The sequence below is a fragment of the Camelus dromedarius genome, chromosome 1, assembly GCF_036321535.1.
Source record: "Camelus dromedarius isolate mCamDro1 chromosome 1, mCamDro1.pat, whole genome shotgun sequence".
NCBI lineage: Eukaryota > Metazoa > Chordata > Mammalia > Artiodactyla > Camelidae > Camelus > Camelus dromedarius.
In genome coordinates, this window is record NC_087436.1 from 83,154,313 (window position 1) to 83,168,359 (window position 14,047).

Here is a 14,047-nt window from a genome sequence, read left to right on the forward strand (position 1 = left end):
AAGATTGTTTTGTTTTGTTTTTAATTTTTTTATTGAAATACAGTCAGTTAAAATGTGTCAATTTCTGGTGTACAGCTCAATGTCCCAGTCATGCATATACATACATATATGTGCTTTCATATTCTGAAAGAATTATTAATATCAGGGCTGGCTCTGCTGTAAATGGGGTGAAAAGGTAAATTGTTGCATCCTTCTAAGAGGGAACATTAGCAGTATGTGACAACAGTTACAATGCGCAGATCTTTTGGATTATTTTTAACTTTTTTTAACCTGTGGTAATAGTATTGTTGTTACGTTAAATAGTTCTTATCTTTCAGAGACCAATATTGAAATGTTATGAATGAGATTTTATAATGTAGATTGCTTCAAGATAGTCTGATGAGGGGTGAGGGGAAAGTGGATGAAGGTATAGATGAAGCAAGACTAGCCACGAGTTCTCATATGTTGAAGCTGGTATGACAAATATACACTTGGTCCTTGTACTCGGTTCCCAGTACACAGCTCCTAAGCCCCTTGAGTGATAGGAGCACCTTTTGTTCTAATGAGGCCACTCTTGGTGGCTTCAGGCTGGGGACTGATCACCATAAAGACTAAGGCTTGGTTAGAGGATTGAAACTTTCAGGCCCACACCCTGACCTCATTCCGTCCTTCAGTGGTTTACAGAAGAGAAAGACTCTGGTCAGAACCTAAGATGGTGATAGTGAAAGGGGAGCAGGCAAGTCCTGTTGGAACCTACAGAAAAAAAGAAAGGTCGTAAAAACTCTAGACTGAGAGCTGTACTGGGAGTTATACCATCAGAGTCCGAGACCCCACAGCACCTCATCCTGGAACCGAACACTGTCTGCTCGCTGCTCCTTCTTTCCCTTCAACCGTGGCCTGCTGCGGGCCCACACACAGAGCACCTGGCATTGCTGTGAGGAATTCCTGACATCTCTTCCCAGCAACAGAGACCTTAGGGGAGAAAAAGTTCCCAGGGTAGGGGTTGGTGGGTGGGGTTAAGAGGATGTAATTGTGGAGGCAGGAGAGAAGATGTGGCCCTGGTTCTCTGTTTCGAATAGATGAATGTATTTCTCATGAAAACATTCCTGCCCATGACTCTCTTGGTGCGTTGCAGGGTGGAAAGTTTAGTGGGCTGACCAGAAAACTGATCACCATAACTTCTAATGTTACTTTAAAGCAAAATGCATTCTGAGTTATAAACAACCGACTAACAAAGGCTTTCTTAGAACATAACCATTCGTTCCTTTGACTACTATTCATCAAGAGCCTGTTAGTTTCAAGCACTGTTCTAGGTGCTGGTAACACAGCAGTGAAGAAAATAGAATAAAACCCCATTATTTAAACCTCGGAAATAAAGCAAAAATGTGGGTGGCATATCTTTTCAGTGTCATGGGAGAGTGTTGTTTATCAGGCAGAGCCAAAGAATATTTAATAATCTAGGGGGAATATACCTTGTTCAAATCACTGTTTACTCTTAAGTAAAGGTCCCAATCTAGTGAAGTGACACGGTTTTTTTTCCCACAAAGATGTAAGTAATTTCTTTTTAAGAGAAAAGATAACCCCAAAGGTTACAATTAATTCCCTGAAAAACATTAGCCAGTTTTATATCTAACTTAGCAATCTTATTCTAACATTCTTTCATTAAATAGGAACCAGTCTTACCATCTTGCTAGCTCCCTATTAATTAGTTGAATATAATCTTTGATTTGTGTTCATTACATATTTTTATGAGAATGGTATTTTTAACTTCTTAAAACTTACACTTTGACAATCTCCTCATAAAGTTTATAATCTGGTTACACCTTCTCTCTTTGCTTTCTTTTTCTAATTTGGGGTTCAGACTAATGAATCAAGGTAGAATAATTCATCCTATTCATTTTTCTCCTTTTCTTGGCCTTTTTGGATAATAAATGAAGGAGGCCAGAATATGTCACCCCAAAATATGCCTCTTTGACATAAAAATTATTTTTTGCTTAAGGCAATTAAGTAGTGAACATAGGAAAGCCTCTCCCTACCTGCCCCCCTTTCTGTCTACAGGCAGGTTATAAATTCTTTTTTTCTGGAGATAAACTCTTATGAACCCAGAAATGGCAGCAGAGGAATCTGCAAACAAACCTAACTTCATTAGTTTCCTCCCATATATTTACCTTCCCCCAGTTTGCTGTACTCAAAAGCCTAAAATTACTTTCCTTGTCCTGTGACTTTTCTACAAATGTATTGTTCTTTGTTGAACATGCTATATAAGCCGGAGTTCTAAGCCACCACTATGAGTTACTCTTCATTTTAAGTTTTCCCCCCACATGATGTGCACTGTATGCATTAATAAATGGTTTTTCTGTTATTAATCTGTCTTTCTGTTAAAGAGCTAGAAACCTAAGATGGGGAGAGATGAAATTTTGCCCCTCCTCCCCACACATAAAGGAACAAATCACTTGCAATGGAATGAATGTTTGTATCCTCCACCCCTACTCTATCCCCTAGACTCATAAGTTGAAACCCTAATCACAATGTGATAGTATTTGGAGGTGGGAAGTAATTATGTCATAAGGGTGGAGCCCTTATAATGAGATTAGTGCCTTTATAAGAAGAGGCCAGAGAGCTGGCTCCCTTCCTGCCATGTGAAGATAGAATGAGAAGTCAACGGTCTGTAACCCAGTAGAGGGTTCTCGCCAGAACCTAACTGTGCTAGCCTGATTGCAGATTTCCAGCCTCCAGAACTGTGAGAAATAAATTTCTGTTGTCGATAATCCACCCAGTCTATGGTAATTTGATGTAGCAGTGTAAACTGACTAAGACCTCACCCTTACTTGTCTCATTTTGACATTGTCCTTGCAATGCAGATCACAAATGATTGTTGAAGTCAGGATCATATAGTCTGGTTGCAGCTGGGCATGCAAGCACTTAGAGTTTGATTTTTATAGATCAAGCCACCGACCAGAAGAGGTGGCTTTAGCAGGTCATGAGTTTTGGGGCTGTAGAAGGAAACACAGGCTTTCCTGGCTCTTAACTTCTTATCATTAAACCATTCCCTGTATGCAGCATCCCTTTCCCCTCACTGTCTTTAAAAAGAACACTCTGACTGAGGTAGGCAGAGTCAAAGTTCCCATGAGGGTTAAATGAAGGATTCAGCAACTCCAAGTACACCTTGTCACCCAGCCACCCAGCCCAGTGGTGAGGACCTGAGGCAACTTAGCAGCATCTTTGTACTTTGTGCCAAATGCATTCCCATTTACTTTTTTGGGATTCTCTTTTTAAATTATTTTGAAATTCATTCAAAAATCTTTATTGAGTGTCTATTCTATATGAAGCACTGTAGCAGATGCCAGGAATTAAATGGGAAGTCAGAACATCGCCTCTCTCATGGAGTTTACAGTGATTTTTTCTCCATAAACAACCACCACCAAAACAACAACAAATACACAGAGAGTGCTTACATTATGCCAGGCAATTTTCTAAGCACTTTACATTTATTAATGAATTCAATCATCATACAACCATAAAGGTTTATTGTTGCCATTTTGTAGAAGAGGAAACTGAGGCATGGAGAATAAGAAATTTGCCCAAAGTCACAAGGCTACAGTGGTGGACCCTGTATCCTATTTGCTACTTTTTTTCTGTATTTACTCTCCTACTGATGTCAATGTCACCTGGGGTATTATCCTGATCCATTCATTTATTCATTCATCCACTCATCACATTGTTTTTAAACATTTTGACGTGCCAGGCATGTGGGCATGGTTCTGACAAGCAAAGAATTAGTTACAGTCTCTGTCACTGAGTAGATCACAGTCTATTGAGAAAAACAGACCCATAAACACATAATTCCAGCACAATGTGTTAAGTGCAAAGGCAGGGCTATGTACCAAGTGGATGGAAACAGAGAGGAAGCAATGATGAACTTTGCCTATGGTTGCTGAGAAAGACTTCCAAGAAGGGAAAAAAAAAATTTATTAGTGTCTTTAAGGTAAATAGCAACTCATTAGTTAAAGAATAATAGGAAGATCAATCCAGAGAAAGGAGAGGATGCATGGAAAGGCCTGGAGTCATCCCAGTACAAAATGTTTACTGACAGTGATGACATAGGTGGGTAGAAAATAGCAGGATTAAGGATCAGAGGTTGAGCTAAAAGCAAAGAGTGACTACTGACACACTCAAAGGGGTTTAAGCTGGGGAGTAATGCATACAGATCTATATTCTAGAGAATTTCTAGCACCAGTTTGAAGGACATCAAAGCTAAAAGGTCCTGAGGAAAAGAAGAAGTTGGTAGCTATTGCAGCCACCTAAGCAAGAGTCAGTGATTCAGTTAAGGCATCAGAGAGGAAAAAATGGATTTGAGAGACATTTTAAAAGATGGAAAAAAATAAAAGATGGAGCAACAGAACTTGGTGACTGCTTAAGTCTGCGTGACTGGATAGACAGTGGTCACCCAGTTTGGAATAACAGCTCAGATTCTACAGGATTACTTTTGAGCCAGTCTGCTCAGGATACATTAAAAACAGCCTCAATTGGACTATGAGAGCCCAGAAAAACAGTAGCTAATTCATGTATAGCTATGTAGGTCTTACAGTGGAGTCACGCATTGTTTCAGTTATGGAACAGGATTAATTCAGTTGATCCTGACAACAGCCCCTATATAGTAGGTGCCACCATATCCCCATTTTTACAGATGAGGCCATCAATAAACAGAGATGTACTCTGATTTGCCCAGGGTCATACAGCTAGTAAATGGAGGACTTGGGTTTTTCAGAGGCTTTGGGAATAGAGGTGGAATGCTGGACTGGGCTGGGGCTGAGGGATGCAGCACATTATAAGGCAGACTTTCCTACAAATCCTCTTTTTTTTTTTAACATTTTTTTTTTATTGAGTTATAGTCAGTTTACAATGTTGTATCAATTTCCAGTGTAGAGCACAATTTTTCAGTTATACATGAACATACATATATTTATTGTCACATTCTTTTTCACTGTGAGCTGCCACAAGATCTTGTATGTATTTCCCTGTGCTACACAGTATAATCTTGTTTATCTATTCTATGTATACCTGTCAGTATCTACAAATTTCAAACTCTCAGTCTGCCCCTTCCCACCCCTCTTCCCCCTGGCAACCACAAGTTTGTATTTTATGTCTGTAAGTCTGCTTCTGTTTTGTATTTATGTTCTTTTTTTTTTTTTTAAGATTCCACATATGAGCGATCTCATATGGTATTTTTCTTTCTCTTTGTGGCTTACTTCACTTAGAATGACATTCTCCAGGGACATCCATGTTGCTGCAAATAGCATTATGTTGTCATTTTTATGGCTGAATAGTATTCCATTGCTACAGATCCTCTTTAAACATCCTCCCAAAGTTTACACTCACTCCAGCTGCTAATCTCTCTCTCCTCTGTTCCACAGGGCTATTTGTGCCACACCGCTATTCTTGAGAGCTTCCTCCTTCTCCTGCCTGGCGCTGATGCTCCACTTAGCTCTGAGAATGACCCTCTTGGTCTAGTGCCTTCCTAGGGGAAGTAAAATTCCCCCCAGATCTGACTTATTTCTAGAGAGAATCAAGCCCTGTTTTAATTCCAGGGCAAGGTGAGAGGAAGAGGATTCTGGGAATGGGAAGAAGCTAGGAGGCTGGAGTTGCTTTGGGGCTTGTTTTGTATGTGGTGTCTCAAGGATATCTGAAGGGAGATGAGAAAAGAAACCACAGGGAGAGAAAATCAGAGGTTTGAAGTTCTTCTTTTGAAGATTCTTGTCAAATGTTTGGTTTCAGACACATCACCAGAATATTCAAACAGCATCTCCACGGGCATTACTTCCAGAATTTTGGAAAGCAGCCTTTGTACACAGCTAAATATTTTTTTCTAAATAACCTCAAAAAGGAAACAAAACCAATTATGCATCAATGGTCAAGGCCTTGAGGCCTATTTTTTTAATGTAGGATTTTTCTGAAGCTCGTTTATGATCCATGCTCTGAAATTTGTCATTTACTCAAGTGTAAAAGCCCACATAGGAACATGTATCATGATATATGTACAAACAATTTGATAAATACATGTATGTATAGGTTGTAATTTTAATTTTTAAAATTTTGCTAATTATGAAAAAAATGCATGTTGACCATAGAAAACATAAAATAAAGAAGTGAAAAAATTCATTTCACTATCATACATAATAAGCACCATGACCATCTTGAAGGTATTCTCTAGCAAACTTCCTTCCCTCTTTTTCTTTTTGATTACTTCACTTTTTTCATTTTGTAGTTACAATTGTTGCTTGTGTTCCATTTCAGACATAGCTATCTCTTTCACATGGTGTGTAAACTGCTAATGAAAAAAAACTTTGTTTAAAAAACTATAAAAATAATACATTCTCATTGTAAAAAATAAAAATAAAGTCATGCAATACAAAAGTACATAGAATCAAACATATAAATTTCCTCTCCTTTCCCTGGACTCATTCCCAGAAGTACTTCAAGCAACAGTTTGATGATATTCACAGGTTCTTCTAAAAGTAAAACAAATGTTATGGTTAATTTTTTCCTTCATATCTGTAATCTAAATCAATGTAAACATATTTTCTCTTAAGTGTTTTAGTGGGCTTTTTTTCCTAATTGTTTTTCAGACTGCTTTTTTTGTGTAATATTTTTAACAATTATGTATTGTGGAATGTTGCTGAAACATCAGAATGCGGGTTCGCCTTGCTTTGAATGACCAGAAAGAAGATTTTATGCCGAGGGTGCTATTGGTATCATTGGAATGAATTCTTTGAATAGAGTCTAATTATGGACTTCATTCTGTTCCTTCTTGATCTTTCTTAAAAATAAACTTCTTATCTTGGAATAATTTTAGATTTACAGAAAAGTTGCAAAGATAGTGCAGAGAGTTCCTATGTACTCTGTACATTTCACCTGGCTTCCCCTAACATTAGTATCTTAACTAACACACTGTTTGTCAAAGCTAAGAAATTAACGTTGGCACAATACTGTTAACCACAGACCCTATTTGGATTTTACTGGTTTTTCCACTAATATCCTTTTTCTGTTCCAGGACCCAATTCAGGATACCTGATTGCATCTAGTTACTTCACCTTTTTAATTCCATTGTTTCATTTTCTAAGAGAGATTGTGGGCGGGGAAGGGATTTGAGACAGAACACATACTGACACATTCGAGATCATGTTAACAAAATGAGGTTGCAGTCATGGCAGTTTTGGGATTCTTGGTGAAAGTTATTTTACTTAGTCATCCTGCCTCCTTCAAGCAAAGATATTTGAGGAGTGGCTGTACCAAATGTCATCTGTGAGTAGGAATCCTCATAGTGTGCTCTGAGAGATGAGTGATGTCACACATGACTCTGTTCTCAAAAATAGCTCCTACTCAATCAACCACTCTCCTGGAAATTACGGCAACATTCTGGACAGCAGATGCCTCCACATGGTTTCATTAGAAGCACAAATCATCATCTTGATTTATCAGGTCTGTTTCTTCGGTGGGTTGTCAGGCAAGTTGATATAAGGGAAAAGCTTGGGTAGGTGTGTAAGGGAGGTGCTGAAGGACTGATCTGGGGACAGAGAGCAGAACCTGGAACACATTCAGGTTGTGGTGTTGAGGTGTACTCACAGGAACTGGGTGCCTAGGGGTGTGTGTATGGGGATCATTGGCAGGTAGGAAGCTTGCAGAGGAGGAAAAGTGAAAGTGTAGAGGAGGCGATATAGTTCTGTAAGACATGCTAAGAAAAGACAAATCCAGCCTTCTTTGTAAGCTTTCCTGCAGCAAAGTGGGTGCTGGAAATAGAACTCAAAACACCCAGGAATGTTGTTGATGTTCAGCCAGTTTACATTGGTATTGTCAGACCAGTTCTGAAAATATTGAAACACTTCCATTTTGGTCGGTAAAGCAGTTGCTCCCCCGAACCTCCAAGTGTCCTTTCACTGCCCTAGATGCCCCACCCATTCCCCCAGGACCTGTGTGAGAAGGTTTACAGCTGGCACAGCAGGAGCCTCCAGCAGAATCCAACCCCTGTGCCAGCCGCACCTTCCCATCCTTTTTGATGACTGTGCCCAAGCAGGGAGCAAATATTTGCATAACATTCCTGCTGCTAAAGACCATGTCCCTGATCACTTGCCATGTTTTAAGTGCTGGGAGGATTCCAGCTGTCAAGGATCCCAGACCACAGACCAAATTTCTGGATAGAATCCCTCCACCAATAGGTCTTAAATGACTCTAAAAAAATAAAAGTTTAAATATACAAAACAAAATTTACCATTTAACCATTTTTAAGTGTACAAATTCAGGGGCATTAAGTTATTTTTATAGCCTTATTGCCAAGAGTGCAATTTTTATCCTATTCAGACCATGCTCTAGAAAGGATTCCTGGGTGTCCGAGGGGGTCTGTGCTGTGGCTCACGCTTTTTCCTTCAGTTAGACTGCTTTGCTCTTTCATCTGCCTGTTAAAAGCTGGAATATATCTCTTCATGGCCACCAAATCTTCATCAATCTCTCACGGCTGAGACATTAATCTCACAGCTTGCTTCACTCTTGGCACACACAATTTGAAACTCTTGAATATTTCCACTTCTCCCTTGCATCATTTCGTGTGTGTGTTTATGTGTTAACATCTTCTACACACGTGTTTCTCAAAGTATTGTTCAGAGAGCCCCTGCATTAGAATCACCTGCTTTAAAACATTTAAGATTCTCAGACCCCAGGGCCAAAAATGTATTTAATAAGTCTGGAGGAGGGCCCGGAACCTGCCTTTTAAACAAGTTCCGTAAGGAAACTTAGTCACATTAAACTTAGAAAGCAAAGTTTTGGACAATTTTTCCTAAAGGGTAGGCACTTTGTCTTGCTTATCTTTGCATCATTTGTAGCACCTAGTGTTCAGTACTCAATAAACCTTGAGTTGTTTATACAGCCTGGCTGACCTTTTATCAAAAACATGAATGTGTTTCCTCTTAATCGTTGTAAATTCAACAGCTAGTTTTTGTGTGATCAGTGCTTAGTCTTCCTATTGCTGCAGCACCTCATTTTCCTTGTTTGCTCAGGAGAACTACTCCCTTCAAGTATTACATTGTGTAGTTCAGACAGAGTTAAATCGACTCACTGGTTCCTGCAGTGGAATCGTTAGCCACGCCAGCCTTGCAAGAGTAACAGTTTTCCCTGGGCACAAAGATTTGTTCTGAGGTGTGCATGCAACCCTGACGGGGGGTCAGTCCTAGCACCTGATTGTGGTAAGCTCTTTTCTCAAGCTGAAAAGGCAAGGAAACTGATTCTCCCCTAGAGCCTCCTGAAAGAAATGCAACTCTGCTTGCAAAAAAATTTTTTTAAATAATAAAATTGAAAAACAAAAAGAAATCAGGGATCACACACAAAAAAATGGTAATTACGTGAAGGTATGGAAGTGTTAATCAACCTTATTGTGAAAATCATTTTGCAACTTATACAGGTATCAAATCATCATGTTGTATACATTAAACTTACATTATATGTCAATAATATCTCAATAAAACCGGGGGGAAAAATAGAAATTGGGGAAAATTGGGCACTTGACCTATTTAGAGTCTTCAAACAATATTATTACTTAATCTTTTCAAACATCTTGTGTGATAATCATGAAGAATGAGAAACATGAGAAAATAACTGACTTGCTTTACAAGCTCACAGTGAAAAAGTCTTATGCACACTCTGGAAACCAAGTGAAAGGTACAGTGGAAAGTTACAGGATACTGCTCATTTTATGCTGACACATTGCATCTCCAAATGGGCGTTGTTTCAGGTCATAGAGAGTAAATTAAGCTGTGCATGGAAAACAGTTCCTGAAATTTACATTTTGTTTGAATTAGGATATCCCTGTTTGTCAGGAAATTTCTGTAGTCAGGGGGCTTTGGGGAGAGATTGCTACCTGTAATCTGAGATATTAGACATACTCTTACCAGTAATGACTAAAAAATTTACATTTAAATGGACATCAACTATAATAAAAAGACAGTTTACAATGAGAAGACTAAAATTCTTGAGGCCTGGCCTTTTAAAGAAGCACAGAATAGCTAGCACATCTGAATCTCAGGACTGTGTTTCAAAAACTCTCATGTTCTAGCTTTGGCTCTGATTGCTAATCTTACTGCATCTCCATTTCCTGTGAATCAAATGATGGCCTCACGTTCATTGCTGTCTGTGTCCTACGGTTCTCACTGTGAAGAATTTCTGAATAAAAAGTACTATGAAAATGACAAACGGTAACATGAATAGAGACCATTTTTCTCGTGTTTTCAAATAATTTGCCCCCTGTCTCAGTCTATGTTTTCTCTTTACTTCAATTGCTATTACTAGAAATCTTACAGGGTGAAGGCTTGTTTACCATCTTATTATCACTGACTCCAAGTTGTCGATCAAAATTGCTTAGCACTGTACTCAGAGACAAGGATTTTCCAGTAGAACCGGCATTAATGGATAGGAATACTGTAAAAATTTTTTGTCTTTGAGTGTAAAAATCAGGAATATAATATTGTGCTGTGTTGATAAGATGCAGATGGTAAATATAGAAAGAATTACACTAAGCCTCATTTATCTGGTATGTTTAAGATAATGTGTTGTGGATTATAATTTTAAAACTCTTTTACTGAGGTATAACATATATACATCTACATATGTAAGTATGCATAGCTTGTGTTAATCATAAATATGTAGATCAATGTATTTTTATTATGAATACACCCAGGTAAACCTCCATCCAGATCAAGATGTAGAAAAAATTTCAGTCCTCCATAAGGTGCAACTTTTATTGCATTTTAAAATAATATATTTAAATTGTAATTAAAGTAAATGAAACATTTACATATTTGACATAAAAAATACATACATAAATTTTTAAATAACATGTGATCATTCATTACAGAAAACTCGAGGAATAAGGAGAAGGAAATAGTCATCCATTGTTTTACCACCTTAATAAAACTATTTTAATTTTTGATAATTTCCTTCAAGGCTTTTTTCATATATATATTTTTAAAATTGCAAACATATTATAAAATTTCAAATCCTGCTTTTTTTTTTTACCTAACATTATATCCATTTCCATGTTCTTTCTTGATTCCTTGTATTTATAGTTATTTGATCCTGCATAATATTGTATTGACAAACATACTATAATTTTCTTAACAGTTTCCCAACTGGTAGAAGTGAAGCTTGGTCCAGCATTTTGCTCTTTGCTGTGATGAATATTTTTGTGTATAGGGATTTTCCAGTTTGGTAATGGGTTTTCAAATACCTGTTTTACTGAAAACAAAGAAAACCCACATCTTTCTTTTAGTACCTTTGCAGTGACACTGACTACTTGACTTTCTATTCAGCAAATACAGGATCATAGTCCACAAGTCTGAAAGGGACCTTAGAAGTAATTTGGCTCTGCCTAATTTCTATAAAATTCCCAAGAGCTAGTCATCCACCTCTAGTTTGATCACTTCCACTGGTTTTAGAATTGCTACTATGCCATATGATTTTGGACACATGAAACTAATGTGTAACTTTTTGAACCAGCCTCTTCTGCTTCCTTATATGAAACCATTGCTACCACCCCACCCCCACTCCAGTAACTTCTATCCAGTCTTTCTCTTAATGCTGCTGTCTTCTGTTCCTCTCCACCCTTCCCCTCCCTGCTTTCTGACCCAAGAGGCTGACCTGAATGGTCTGATTCAGCTCTTGGTTGAAGGGGCCCCCAGCAAGGAGGAAGAGCACAAGGTGAGGATATTTATGCTTCTGGTTGCCCCCCTGCTGGATCGCTTAAAGCTGGCTGTGTCTCTGTCAGAGACTCCAGCTCCTCTCAAGGTGACCTTCTCCGCAAAACTTTTTTGTGTTCCTCTTTCTGGGTTTTGTTAACCGTTCTCTCACACATCCCTTCAGGCCCCAGGACAATGCTACCCTTGACCCTTTCCTCTATCTTTTCCACACTTTTATGGAGTCTCTTTAATCGACCTATTTGGACTGCCCTCATTTGAGCAAGCCATCTGTTTCCTGTTTCCTGCTGGGATGTGTCTGACTCACTCTGCATACACTCTTCAGAGATGTAACCAGATTTTCACAACACCGCAGTTCTCACAGTTTGCTCTGCGGATACTGATGGTGAACAGTCCAGAAATACTGGCATGGCTCCCCCGACTCACCTCTCTCATCACTGCAATGTTCAGTGACTTTGAAACTCCCCATAAGAATGAGAAAGAAATGTTACCGATGAACTTAGATGGAAACATTCAACCTCAGCGGCTTATGAACTGAAGTTTATTTTGGTTTTTTTTTAAGTTCAGATTTTTATCTCCTGAAAATTCTCATGTTAGAGAAGTATCTGTGCTAGAGCCCTTTCAATAATAGCATGAATAGATGACGTAAGGCTTAGATGTGTATTTTTCCTTGGTGTTCAATGCCCAGCAGTCTATGGATGAAATAATAGCTCTGGTAGATACAAGTTTAAAGTAAAAAAGAGTCAACCTCTCTGAGTGCTCAAGTTATTCCATATCTATAACACAAGCTCCTGTAGATACTGAAGTAATTTTCCCAAGTTTTGAGAGCATTATTTGGCAGGTTACTTTCTGGCTCTTTTAAAATCTGGGTTTCCATTTTATTAAAAAAATGCTTTTTGAGTATTGAAATACTAAAGGGGTTAAGGCATAATAGAATTGCTAGGTTAACTATTTCCTTTCAGAAGGAATGCTTCAAGCTGGGTAAAAGAAAGCAAGTATGAAAGTGTTCCAAGTGGTAATCCAATATGTCATTTTCTTGTAGTGTTTCTCCTGATTACCAGTTGAACTTATTTTGGTCTTATAGAAGATGAGTTGGGGATCAGTAAGTGAAAAAAATTTTGAAGGGCTGAATCAAGGCCAAGGGAAACTTGGGTTTCCTCACTGCAGTTGGACAATCTCCTCACTCCTCACTTTCCTTACATGATCTCATCCACTTCCATGTCTCCAGTGACCACTTATCACAGATGACTCTCAAATGTGAATCTCTGGCACAGACTTCTCTGAACTCCAACCCACAAATACGACGTTTACTTGACATCACTGAGTAGAGATGTTTCAAAATTCCTCAAATTCATGACCTTTCCTCCACCCAGGTTTTTTTTTTTTTTTAACATTTTTTATTGATTTATAATCATTTTACAATGTTGTGTCAAATTCCAGTGTTCAGCACAATTTTTCAGTTATTCATGGACATATACACACTCATTGTCACGTTTTTTTCTCTGTGAGTTATCATAACATTTTGTGTATATTTCCCTGTGCTATACAGTGTAGTCTATTCTACAATTTTGAAATCCCAGTCTATCCCTTCCCACCCTCCACCCCCCTGGCAACCACAAGTCTGTATTCTCTGTCTGTGAGTCTATTTCTGTCCTTTATTTACGCTTTGTTTTTGTTTGTTTGTTTGTTTTTGTTTTTGTTTTTTAGATTCCACATATGAGCGATCTCATATGGTATTTTTCTTTCTCTTTCTGGCTTACTTCACTTAGAATGACATTCTCCAGGAGCATCCATGTTGCTGCAAATGGCATGATGTTGTCGGTTTTTATGGCTGAGTAGTATTCCATTGTATAAATATACCACCTCTTCTTTATCCAGTCACCTGTTGATGGACATTTAGGCTGTTTCCATGTTTTGGCTATTGTAAATAGTGCTGCTATGAACATTGGGGTGCAGGTGTCATCCTGAAGTAGATTTCCTTCTGGATACAAGCCCAGGAGTGGGATTCCTGGGTCATACGGTAAGTCTATTCCTAGTCTTTTGAGTAATCTCCACACTGTTTTCCATAGTGGCTGCACCAAACTGCATTCCCACCAGCAGTGTAGGAGGGTTCCCCTTTCTCCACAGCCTCTCCAGCATTTGTCATTTGTGGATTTTTGAATGACGGCCATTCTGACTGGTGTGAGGTGATACCTCATTGTAGTTTTGATTTGCATTTCTCTGATAATTAGTGATATTGAGCATTTTTTCATGTGCTTTTTGATCATTTGTATGTCTTCTTTGGAGAATTGCTTGTTTAGGTCTTCTGCCCATTTTTGGATTGGGTTGTTTAT